This window comes from Solanum dulcamara, chromosome 12, assembly GCF_947179165.1.
Source record: "Solanum dulcamara chromosome 12, daSolDulc1.2, whole genome shotgun sequence".
NCBI lineage: Eukaryota > Viridiplantae > Streptophyta > Magnoliopsida > Solanales > Solanaceae > Solanum > Solanum dulcamara.
The window spans coordinates 4,737,984-4,752,426 of record NC_077248.1 but is presented as its reverse complement, the minus strand read 5'-3'; positions in this window follow the sequence as shown (position 1 = coordinate 4,752,426).

The following is a 14,443-nucleotide window of genomic DNA, read 5'->3' as shown; positions in this document are numbered from 1 at the left end:
ACTAATCCTACCTAAAGAAAAAAGAAGACAATCTTGTTTTTTTTTCTTCTTTCAAAAGAAGACTAACACATACTACTCTCTCTATTATCTTCTCTTTTCCTCCCTCACAAACACACCACTCTCTCCATTCTCTTCTCTTTTTATTCCTAAAAAATACACCACTTTCTCCATTATCTTCTCTTTTTCTCTCTCAAAAAGTCTCAAAAGAAGCTTGTCCTTTCATCTAGAACAAAGCAACTCCTCTCCTGTGGTAAGTAAATCAAATTCGATTTTTTGAAACTGCATAGTTGTTAGTAATTTTGACGTATCTCATTGTATAGATCTTTGTTTTTAGTAAATAAATATGTTTTGGAAATATGAAACACGTACCTACAACTTTTATATTTATGTTGGAGCCTAGATCTGCTGTTATTGGGTCAAAAAAAAAAGACGCAACATAGGACAAGTTTTGTCCAGATTTTTTATTTAAAATTCCAGCATGTACAACCGCTAGTATTTTGATCATATATTTTTGTACAAAATGTATTTTGTGATGATTCTTTTCTTTTTGCAAGCTTAAGACATATATCTACAACTTTCATGAAGGACATAAAGTCCAGTTTTCAAAGTTTAGGTATAACATGAGGTACATTTTTGGTCGGATTTACTGTTTTGATAGCCTTAAGTGTTGTTGTTTGTTGTTGTTGTTGTTGTTGTTGTTGTATAGCCTTAAGTGATAATATGAAATATTACTTCAAATTTATATATAGTTCAAATTGTAATTGGCCAATAAAAAAAATCTTTCCGTCGATTTTCGAGGCCTCCCCATTTTAAAAAGACGGAAATTTTAGTTTAAGTTTATATTAGACGTTATATTTTGCAAGTTAAAACAAAGTCCAATAGTGTTAAATCAATAACCTCCGGGGTGGCTCCATCTTCGGGAAACAACAAATAGCTATCGCGATGGTAAATTCGGTAAGAAACTAACAAGTAACACAACTCTATCTCTCCTTTGTTTTTTTATTTTTTTTCATTGTTATTTTACTTTTTTTTTTGTTTATAGATCTACTTTGTTTTATGATAGATATAATTATTGTGATGTGTTTCTATTATTTTTTTTACTTTATTATTGTTGTCTCCATTATATCTCTTTATTAGTGATATCTATTGTCATATATGTTTGCTTTGGATTATTTTAATTGATTATTTAAAAGATATGATAGTTTTGATCTACTTTATTTTATGATAGATATAATTATTGTGATTTTTTTTCTATTATTTTTTTTACTTTATTGTTGTTGTCTTCATTATATCTCTCTATTAGTGATATCTATTGTTTGTTGAGTGAAAATTATTATTTTATTTTTATTTGACTACTTTTGTTAATAGTTTAAGTTCATTTGTTTTGGCTATATTTATTCATCACTTTTGTTTGTTGGTGGATTATAATTGATGATTAGTGTATATTTTATTTATTTATAGTTATCTTGTATCTATTTTTAACTTTGTTTGACTACTTTTGCTAATAGTTTAACTTCATTTGTTTTGACTATATTTATTCATCAAAGGATTATAATTGATGATTAGTAATAATTTATTTTCTTTAATACATGATTTCTTATTTAATGGATGTTGATATTTTTGTTTTTATTCTTTTTGACTATGTAGGATATACTAAAGTTAGGTTGATTCACTTGTCATTAACTTTAGTATTACTATTTTATTTTTTATATTATCATGTGTTTAAGTTAATTGATAAAATCTTCTCACTTATTTTTTTTTGTCATATTGTACCTTTATTTTTGTGGGTGTTGGTGCTTGATGATGTAAATATTCACTAGTTATTTTTTTTCTTTTGTTATTTTATTTATGTTACTATTTTTGTTGAATTATTGTTGTTGGTTTGAATTTTACATCTTTTATCTAGTGTATTTCTTATTATGTTATTAATTACTCAATTATTGTTTTACTTCTCAAATATCTTATATGTTGTCTCTATTATGTCGATTGTTTCATCAATTATTGGTTGTCGTGGCTTTCACGCCATTTTATTGAAATAATTTTATTATTTTTAATTATTATTGTAATTCATCATATTAAATAGAGATTACACCTAATAGGTCGATGAAGAAATTACCGTCGATTTCCAAGGTCTTCCATGTTTATAAGACGAATTTTATTTTTAGTTATTATTATTATTATTATTATTATTATCATCATCATATTTATTCCTTACTAACACTTCTATTAAGTCTTTTACAGGTACTCAGAATTGCTTCCTGAGAAAGCTATTCGAATTAAGTTCGAATAATATATTTAATTTATTATTGTGTATATTATTGACGTTAGGCAAACATTAAGCCGTTCCTTATATTATTGTTTTAATTTATTTTTTATGTATATTTCATTATATATTTGCGCAATATTTTCATCTCCTCAATTTAAAAACTGAGTTTAGCTGGGACCTGCAGTTGTGGATTTAGAAGGATGCTGATACCTTTCCTTTGAAATAACTTGAACCCCTTACTTAGGATCCATTGAATTTGTAGACATTTTTAAATAATTGATTGGTTTCTAATTATCCTAAAATTATGATGACTCCTTAAATTAAACTATTTTCTTTTAAAATCTCTTTTGAACAATTGAATTAATTTTTTTACGAATCACAATGACGTTCTAATAGGAATGTAACACTTATTACAGTTATGCCTCTGAGCTTACTATAAAATAGAATTCTATTTTTTGTAGTATATATACACACATATTTTAAAATTATTTTGATAATAATTTATTTATTATTAATATTTTACCAAGTGTCTATACATGTATTCGGAGATATTTTGCTGCAAATGATATTTAAAATTATTTTTCTTTTCATATGATAAAAGAGTTTTTTGTTCATATGAATAAATGGCTATTCTTTTAATATTGCATAAAAACTACCTTTTTTATATACATATACCTTTCTCATATTTTTCTACACATAATTGGTGATAATATACTTTACTTACTTAGTACATATTTTTTTTTATAGATATATTCTTATACAATTTTAGTGTATATATTTTTATATATATGTTTGTTATATTTGCAAATAATAATTTTATCTCCTCCCTTTTTGATGAATTAAGTCTAGTTGGGTACCACATTTTGTGGTTTCGAAGGATGCCTAACACCTTTCCTTTGGAATAATGTAAACCCTTACCTAGAATCTAAATTGGTTTTTCGCAGATTGAAACGTGAGTCATACAGGTCATGCATCAAATAGGTTTTCCTTATTTTCCTTAATAAATTAGGTGGCGACTCTATACAATAATTAATCCTTTTAGAGTCTGTATGTTGTGCTTTATCTAACCTCGATTAAAAATAAGGCATAACAATAGCTAGACCATTGCTAATAAGGACAAAACTTCCTATTTCAATATGGGGGCATGCTATTTTGCATGCAGTAACACTTGTGCGCATAAGAACAATAAATTATCATGAATTTTCCTCATTACAGTTGGCGTTTGGAAGGGAGCCAAATATATCTCATCTTAGAATATTTGGTTGTGCGGTATATGTCCCAATTGCTCCACCGCACCGCACAAAAATGGGTCCCCAAAGAAGGTTGGGAATATATGTTGGGTATGAATCTCCTTCTATTATAAAATATTTGGAACCTATGACTGAAGATTTATTTACGACAAGATTCGCTGATTGTCATTTTGATGAATCGTGTACCCAACATTAGGGGGAGAACATAAGCAGTTGAAAAATGAGATAGATTGGAATTCATTGTCACTATCTCATTTAGATCATCGAACAAATCAATATGAGCAAGAAGTTCAAAAGATGATTTATTTACATAATATTGCAAATCAACTGCCGGATGCATTTACTAACCTTCCATGGGTTACTAAATCGCATATCCCAGTTGTTAATGCTCAAGTTCGAGTTGATGTCCCGGTAGGACAACATGTTCAGGCAAATGAGTCTAGGCCACGCTTAAAACGTGGAAGACCAATTGATTCCAAAGATAAAAATCCTCAGAAAAGGAGAGGAATAAATGATCAAGATGATCATAATTTGGAGGCGAGTGCTCAAGAAGAGCCCAGAGACACAACAAATGGTGATACCACCCAGGAGGTCCAAGTACCTGAAAATAATGAGAATGAAGAAATCTCAATAAGTTATGTCTCGACAGGAAAATGGTGGAACCGAAATGATATTGTGGTCGATAATATTTTTGCTTATAATATTGCCATTGAAATAATGCAACAAGATAAGGATCTTGAACCAAAATCTGTCGATGAATGCAGACAGAGAAATAATTGGCCAAGATGGAAGGATGCAATTCAAGCAGAGTTAACTTCACTTGAAAACCGTGAAGTTTTTGGATCAATAGTCCGAACACCTGAAGGTGTCAAGCCAGTAGGGCACAAATGGGTTTTTGTGCGTAAACGAAATGAAAAAGGTGAAGTTGTAAGATATAAAGCATGACTTGTAGCCCAAAGTTTTTCGTAGAGGCCTAACATTGACTATATGGAAACATATTCTCCTGTGGTGGATACAATTACCTTCAGGTATCTAATGAATTTGGCAGTTCATGAAGAGCTTGAAATGCACTTAATGTACATGGTCACTGCTTATTTATATGGCTCATTGGACCACGATATTTTTATGAAAATTCCCGAAGGGTTCAAAGTGCCTGAAGCATACAAGGATTCTAAAAAAATTGCTCAATAAAGCTTCAGAAATCCTTGTACGGGTTGAAACAATCAGGGCGAATATGGTACAATCGTCTTAGCGAATATTTGCTAAAAGAAGGATACAGAAATGATCTAATTTGCCCTTGTGTATTTATGAAAAGGTCTGAATCTGAATTTGTCATAATAGCATTATATGTTGATGATTTTAATATTATTGGAACTCCGGAAGAACTTTCAAAGGCAGTAAAATATCTAAAACAGGAGTTTGAAAGGAAAGACCTTGGAAATACAAAATTTTGTCTTGGTCTACAAATTGAACATTTTCTAAATGGGATATTTGTCCATCAGTCAACATATACTGAAAATATTTTAAAGAGGTTTTATATGGATAAAGCACATCTATTGAGTACCCCAATGGTTGTGAGATCTCTTGATATTAATAAAAATCCATTTCGACCTCATGAAAATGATGAAGAGCTTGTTGGTGCTGAAATACCATATCTTAGTGCAATTGGTGCATTAATGTATCTTGCCAACAATTCTAGACCAGATATAGCTTTCTCAGTAAACTTGTTAGCAAGATTTAGTTCTTCCCCAACGCGAAGACACTGGAATGGAATTAAGCATATATTCAGATATCTTCGAGGTACCATTGATATGGATTGTTTTACTCAAATGATTCCACGTCACAATTGATCAGTTATGCAGATGCGGGATATTTATCTGATCTCCATAAAGGTCGGTCGCAGATAGGCTATTTATTTATATGTTGTGGTACAACTATATCATGGCGTTCAACAAAGCAAACTATGGTTGCCACTTCCTCAAATCATGTAGAGATAATAGTCATTGATGAAGCAAGTCGAGAACGTGTTTGGTTAAGATCAATAACTCAACACATTCAAGAAACATGTGGCCTTTCTTTGATAAAAGACGCTCCAACAATATTGTATGAAGACAATGCTGCATGTATAGCTCAACTGAATGGAGGATACATCAAAGGAGACAGAATAAAACATATTTCACCAAAATTCTTTTTCACTCATGATCTTCAAAAGAAAGGTGAAATAGATGTCCAACAAATTCGTTCAAGTGACAATTTGACGGATATGTTCACCAAAGCATTACCAACTTCAACTTTTGAAAAAATGAGATACAAAATTAGAATGCATCGTCTTCGAGATATTAAATGATATTTTCATCAGGGAGAGCAAAATACGCGCTGTACTCTTTTTTCCTTAGTCAAGGTTTTGTCCCACTGGGTTTTCCTGATAAGGTTTTTAATGAGGCAGCACTCAAGGCGTATTATCAGATGTGTGTACTCTTTTTCCTTCATTAGGCTTTTTCCCACTGGTTTTTTCCTAATAAGGTTTTAACGAGACACAACATCTATAGATGTTCAGAATAACAATGTATATTACTTTTTTTGTAAAGTTTTAATGAGACACATTTCTCGTGGACATCCACGGGGGAGTATTATCAACCAAGTAAAATGGTTGTCCACTTTACAATGATGGATAGTCCATTTACTTTTTAAGTGGATAAATTGTCCACTAATATTTTCCTCCACTTGTATATATGGCTATAAATATAGCCTTATACTTCAATGTAAAAACACACATAAAAAAGAGAATTACTATTACTCTCTTCATATTACTACTCTCTCTATATTAATACTTTTAATATATATATTCTCTTGCTCTTCTTCCTTTATAAAATTGTCAAGTTAGTTAGTTTATAACATTTTTTGATTTTTGAACTAAATTTTAGTGGTGGATGGCCAAAGCACGTCACATCAACATATGAATGAATCAACTAAAATAATGATAAATCTTAAAAGATTCTTATGGTATAATAATTACAACATAAGTTAAAGAAACACAAATTTCATAGTAATTAATATAAACAATATAAATGTAAATTATCTCTTTTATTGGTGATTGTAGCTAAAATTTATGATGATGATTTTTTTTAAAAAAATTCTACAATACAAAATTCGAGCCCATTTTTAGCTTTTGGACGTATTTGTCTAATGCTAACTTTAAGCCATAAAGTTCTTAAAGTCAGTCAAAAATGAAAATTTAGGATTCCTAACTTTTTTTCCTAAGTGCTTAAAGTCATTTTCTTTGACCATATAAATTACTTTTATATCCCTTATATTTTAACTAAATTCCCAAGCTACCCTTTTTATTCTTTTAACCCTAAAATTCACATCATTTTCTTCATTTAAGCACTTTTATCCAAACACTTAACTGCTTATTTATAAAAATAACTTTCAGAAACTGTTTGTTTGGACGGTAATTTTGTCCAACTAACTTTCACTTACTTAATTAATCCAAAAATTCAAAACCAACCATTTTAGAGGCCATTTTTGAATTTATCCCAAATTGCAATTGCTAGTTAAATATATTAAAAATATATACTAATTATGCATTACATAATATATAGTATATAATTCCTGACTTTTTGGTGGACGGTATACGATAAATATGGCAAGTGGATCAGTTAGGGCTGTGAACTCTCACAGAGGAGCCCGTTAATGATGGCCCATAACTAGCCCAATATTGTTACTACATTGGACTAGGCTCAGGTGTACTGGGCCTTGTTCTTTACATCTACAACCAAATATATCTGAGCGGTCTGGACTAGTGGTTGGCCCATTAACTGGATTGAGACTCCGCAATCATATTTCAACTTATCTTTTAAAGATAGTCAAATAGTATTTCGAGTTTCATATCACTTATGGAGTTTGAAGCTCTTAATGTCTATTTTCCAATTACAAAAGGCTAAAAAAAGTGGTTATTTGTGAATTTTACTAGCTAATGCTACAAAGAAATTGTTTTTTTAGCATCAAAACATTTGCTATTTTGTTAATTTATTTGAAAGTTTCTTGAGATTTTATTTGTATAAATAATGTTCAACTATTAATGAAAAAATATTTTTTTTTATGTGAACAAATGGCATGCACGTGCATCCACGTGATATTTGTGAGAAATTATGAGTGAAAAAATCTTTAAATGATTGTAAACAATTTATGAATGTCCATAATATCCTTTTTATACCTATAATAGACATTGTAATTTGATGGATATAAACACATAAAAATTAAGAAATACAAAGTTTTCTCTCATTTTTCTCTCTACTATTTCTCCCCTTTCTTGATTTTTCTCTTGTGATACTAATTCGATTTTAGTATTTAATCTTTACTTTATAACACATTATTAGCACGAGACTCTATTGTCTCAAAATTTGAAGGCTAAGGTATTATAATTTTCATTCTATTTATTATGGCCAATCTGATTAAACATGAGTTCGTTGCCCTTCAAAGCTCAAGCAAGAACTATCTTTCATGGGTACTAGATGATGAAATCTATTTGGATGCAATGGGTCTCGGAGACACTATTAAACTTGAAAATAAAGCATCAAAACAAGATTGTGCTAAATCAATGATATTCTTACGTCATCATATTGACGAAATTTTGAAAATTGAATATCTCACAATCAAAGATCCACTCATTCTGTGGAATAACTTGAAAGAAAGATATGACCACTTGAAAATGGTCATACATCCAAAGGCATGATATGATTGGATGTATTTAATGCTACAAGACTTTAAGTCAATTTATAAATACAATTCTGCCATGTTCAGAATTACTTCTCAATTGAAACTATGTGGAGATACGATTAGTGATATTGATATGATAGAAAAAACATTCTCTACATTTCATGCGTCGAATGTGCTTCTACAACAGCAATATTGAGAGAAAAGTTTCAAAAAGTATTATGAACTGATTTCTCATCTTCTTGTGGCTGAACAAAATAATGATTTGTTAATGAAAAATTATGAGAATCGACCTACTGGATCTACACCACTTCCTGAACTGAATGAGGTGTACTCCCACCACACTAGACGTGGAAAAGGTCATGGTCCTAGTTATGGATGTGGACGTGGATGTGGTCATGGCCGTAATTATGACCAAGAAAGAAATTCTTTTCCTGGTGTTAACTATGCACCAAAGAAAAATTAATATAAAAAGGAAAAAGAAAAAGATGAAAAATATGAAGCAGTTAGAACAAACTGTTTTCAATGTGGCGGAAGGAGCCACTATAAAGGTGATTGTCGTACTCCAAACATTTGGTTGAAATTTATCAGGCATCATTAAGAAAGAAGGATAAAAATCCTGAAGATAATTTATGGCCGAAAATCATGATACCTTCACACACTTGGATGTGGCAGATTTCTTTGCCCACCCTGAAGGAAAGATAGATCATGTGATTGGTGATGGTTCTGTGAATATGAGATAATTTAATGATCATGTTAATATTTGTTAATGATAATATTATTAATGTTTGTTGTTTTTGTACTGTTGAGAAATAAATTATATAAATGTTTGTTCTTGTCCACATATATTAAAATTTATATATATATATTAAATAAATATTTGTTCATGCATTACTACAAACTTACTTTTTAGTAATAGACATAAAATAATGCTAAAGATAGCAATCTACAAATTTTCACTAATAATAATAGATTTTTTTATAATGAATTTTTTTTATGATAATGGAAATATTTTTTTTATGATAATGGAAATTTATTCATGATAATGGAAATTTCTTTATGATAATGGAAATATTTTTTTATGATAATGGAAATTTCTTTATGATAATGGATATTTCTTTATAATAATGGAATATATTTTTTTTGATAAAATTTATTCCCTCAACTTTATTAAAGTCTTTTGATAAGATTTGTCCACTTATTTTATTTATCACATTATTGATAAATTTTGTCTCCCCTCCACTTTATTTATCATTTTTTGGATAGGATTTACTTTCCTCACTTTTCTTTATACATGATTTAGCAAAGTGTGGTATTGATTTGTTACTACTAATTTGTCTATTATTTGATTCTCTTTATTACAATAAAATGGAGTAATGATTTTATATATACTATTGCGATAAAAAATTAATCAAGACTTTAAGTTTGTTATGATGACTAATATATATATATAAGGTTCGAGCAGGATGATGGTTAGTCTTCCTCGTCTCTTTCGGGTGGGCGGCGGAAATAGATCTTCTAGCATCAGCATGGATTGACCAGAGACTAGGAGTAGTCGTCCTCTTTTTCCATAGTAATTATCCAGCAAGAAAGGGAAAGACCACTTAGCGCAGTGGAATAGGAAAGAGAGCGTCGAGCACAACTTTCATGTCACCAGAAATTCTTTTTCGTTTATTGGGAGACTGAATGAAAAAGGCTTTGTCAAGCAGGCATAATTGTCACATCGATCGACATTTGAGAAATACTATCTCCGGGGTCCTCAACAACTGAAATAGATCTAAACGGATTGCTTGGTACCCAGGGCTTCAAAAATGAATTGAAAATAATATTGTTTTGCTTGACCTAATCATTGTGCCTTGGGTATCCACATATATAATTATCATCATTTTTATATATTATTATATTATCTAGCTTTTACTTTGAAATAAAGTATTAATAAAGTTTTATTTCATTCTTTTTGAAGATATGGATAATTTTTAAAATAATTATGAAGACATTTGCTTGATTGATTCTGGTACAATGCATACGATATTTAAAAACGAGAAATATTTTTATCATTTAATTATAGGCAGTATAAATGTCACTACGATTTCTAGTAGTGCTAATTTGATTGAGGACTTCGAAAAAGCCATTATAATTTTGCCCAGGGGAACTAAACTTATAATAAATAATGCTATGTTTTCTCCTCTGTTTTGGAGAAACCTATTGAGTTTTAAATATATCCGTGAAAATGGTTATCATATCAAGACAATTGATGAAATAGATCTTGAATATCTGGGTATAATAAAAAATGTCTTCAGGCATAAATGTGTTATAGAAAGGTTCTTGGCCTTATCTTCTGGATTGTATTGGACAAAGATTAGTGTAATTGAGGCACATTCTATAGTAAATCAAAAGTTTACTAATTCCAATGTTTTTGTACTTTGGCACGATCGTTTGGGACATCGTGAATCTATAATGATAAGACGAATTATTGAAAATTCAAATGGGCACCTATTAAAGAACCTAAAGATTTTTTCAAATGGTAAATTTTCTTGTACTGCTTGTTATCAAAGCAAGTTAATTGTGAGGCCATCACCAACTAAAGTTGCGATTGAGTTCCTGCGTTCTTGGAATGTATACATGGGGATATTTGTGGACTTATTCACCCACCTAGTGGGTCATTTAGATATTTTATGGTACTAATAGATACTTCTTCTAGATAGTATCATGTGTGTCTATTGTCATCTCGTAACTTGACACTTACAAAATTGTTGTCACAAATTATACAATTACGGGCATATTTCCCCGATAATCAAATTAGAACAATTCGCCTTGATAATGCTGTAGAGTTTTCATCCCAATCATTTAATGACTATTGCTTATCGATTGGGATAAGAGTAGAACATCCTGTAGCTCATGTTCACACGCAAAATGGTCTTGCCGAGTCATTAATTAAACGGCTGCAGTTGATAACAAGAACATTGCTTATGAAAACTAGGTTGCCCACTTCTGTGTGGGGTCATGCAATTTTGCATGCTGTAACACTTATTTGTCTCAAGCCGATTAATTATCATATGTTTTCTCCATTACAATTGGTTTTGGGTCAAGAACCTAATATGTCCCATTTAAGAATTTTTGATTGTGCTGTATATATGTCTGTAGCACAACCACATCGCACTAAAATGGGGCCCCAAAGAAGGCTAGGAATATATGTTGGGTTTGAATCGCCCTCCATTATTTGCTACCTTGAACCATTAAATGAATATATGTTTACTGCTCGATTTGCAGATTATCGGTTTGATGAGACACTTTTCTCAAAATTAGGGAGAGAAAATAGTGAAAGAAAAAGAGAAATTTTGTGGAAAAATCCATCATTGTCTCATCTTGAACCACATACTTCTATTTGTGAGATAGAAGTGCAAAAAATTATTCACCTGCAAAAAATTACAAATCAAATGCCAGATGCATTTACAGATTTGAAAAGGATTACTCAATCATATATTTCTGCAGATAATGTCCCAATTAGGATTGATGTTCCTGTAGTACCATCTACTAATGGCATAGCTAATGAGTCAAAAGAATGTTTGAAACGTGGTAGGCCATTAGGTTCTAAGGATCAAAATCCTAGAAAAAGAAAAAGAAAAGATCAAGATGAAACTATGAAAGAATCTTTTATGGAAATTCAAGTTGTGAATAATTCTGATATCCTTGAAGGAATCAATGATTTTGAGACTCAAAAAAATAAGGAACTATCCATAAATTCAATTGATACTGAAGAAAATTTGAATCAATTAGAAAGAATAGTCGATTATGTTTTTGCATACAATATTGCGACAAGAATCATACAAGATAGTGAGGATCTTGAAACTCAATCTATTGTAGAATATCGACAAAGAAATGATTGGCCAAAATGGCAAGAAACAATTCAATCAGAATTGAATTCACTTGTCAAGCGTGAGGTTTTTGGACCTATAGTTCAAACACCTGATGGTGTTAAACATGTTGGTTATAAATGGGTCTTTTTAGGAAGAAAAATGAGAAAAATGAAACACAAAGGTACAAAGCACGTCTTGTTGCACAAAGATTTTCCCAAAGGCCTGGTGTAGATTATGAGGAGACATACTCACAAGTTATGGATGCAATAACATTGCGTTATCTCATTAGTTTCACGGTCCACGAGAGACTTGATATGCATCTTGGTTTACAAATTGAGCATTTGACAAATCGTATTTTTGTCCATCAATCTGCCTACATAGAAAAAGTGTTGAATTTTTTTATATGAATGAAACACATCCATTAATCACTCCGATGGTTGTTCGATCACTTGATATGAATAAGGATCCATTCCGACCTCAAGAAAAGAATGAGAAAATTCTTGATCCTGAAGTACCATATCTTAGTGCAATTGGTGCACTAATATATATTGCTAACACTACAAGGCCCGACATATCCTTTTCGGTTAATTTGTTTGCAAGATATAGTTTTGCTCCTACTAGTAGGCATTGGAATGAGATCAAACACATATTACTGTATCTGAAAGGGACTATCGATATGGGCTTATTTTATCCTTATAATTGTAGTCCCAATCTTGTTGATTATGCTGATGCAGGGTATTTATCTGACCCACACAAAACTCAATCTCAAACAGGCTATGTGTTCATATGTGGGGTGCTGCCATATCTTGGAGATCTATAAAGCAGTTTATCATGGCCACTTCATCAAATCATGCTGAGATAATAGCTATTTATGAAGCAAGCCGAGAATGTTTGTGGTTGAGGTCCATGACACATATCATTTGAGAAAAATATAGTTTGATATGTGACAAAACAACTACAATTATATATGAAGATAATGCAGCATGCATAGCACAACTAAAGGGAGGATTCATAAAAGAAGATAGAATGAAGCACATTTCACCAAAACTTTAAACAAAGAGGAATTCCAAAACATCTCCACTAGAATAACTGAAGCTAGACTTGAACTAATCCAAACACAGAAGCAGATTAATCAACAATGCACAGATGAACTTCTTAGCAAAGAAAGGCAAGCACTGATGAATATTGAGAAATGGAACCTAGTGGAAGAAAGTGCACTCAGACAAAAATCTAGAGCTAAATGGATAAAGCTTGGAGACAACAATAACAAGTATTTTTCAGCAATGATCAAGGAGAGAACGAATAAGAAAATGATGCTAGAACTCACTTCGCTCAATGGAATAAGCCTCAAAACACCAGCAGCTATTAAGGAGGAAGTCACTCAGTTCTATAAAGCTCTCATGGGATCTAGCAGTACAAAATTACAAGTTGTTGATAAGAAGACTATGAGGAGAGAAGCTACACTCACTTATGAACAAGGAGCTAAATTATGTAGAGATATTACAGATGAAGAAATCTGGAATGCATTAGCTTCTATTGGGGATGATAAATCACCTGGAGTAGATGGATACAATGCCTATTTTTATAAGAAGACTTGGAGCATCACCAAAGATGAGATACTGATAGCCATCAAAGAGTTCTTTATTTCTAGAAAACTCTATCGACCAGTCAATTGCACTATGGTCACTCTAATCCCAAAAACTGCTAGTCCAATAAATATTAAAGAGTATAGGCCTATAGCTTGCTGCACCATTTTATACAAAATCATTGCTAAAGTGCTAGCTACCAGACTGCAGAGGATTATGACATATATTATCAGTGAAGCACAATCAGGTTTTATTCCAGGAAAGAAACTTGCAGATAACATCATCCTAGCAAATGAGCTTGTTAAAGCTTATTCTAGGAAACACATCTCTCCAAGGTGTATGATCAAAATAGACCTGCAAAAAGCTTATGATTCTATGGAATAGGTATTCTTGGAACAAATGCTAGAAAATCTCTGCTTCCCTAGGAAATTCATTGACTGGATACTTGAGTGTTTGCACACTATGAACTATACAATTTTGATAAATGGAGAACCCACTCCTCTTTTTAATGCTGCAAGAGGACTTAGACAGGGGGACCCCATCTCCCCTTATCTATTTGCTATATCTATGGAGTACTTGAGCAGATGCCTAGATGAAGTCAAAGACAATGGAAGATTCAAGTTTCATCCTAAATGTGCAAAATTGAGAATAAAGCATCTATGTTTTGCAGATGACTTACTCTTGTTCTGTAGAGGGTATCAGCACTCAATAGGGACCATATATCAATGTTTCCACAAGTTCTCCCTAGCTTCTGTACTGTAAGCAAAT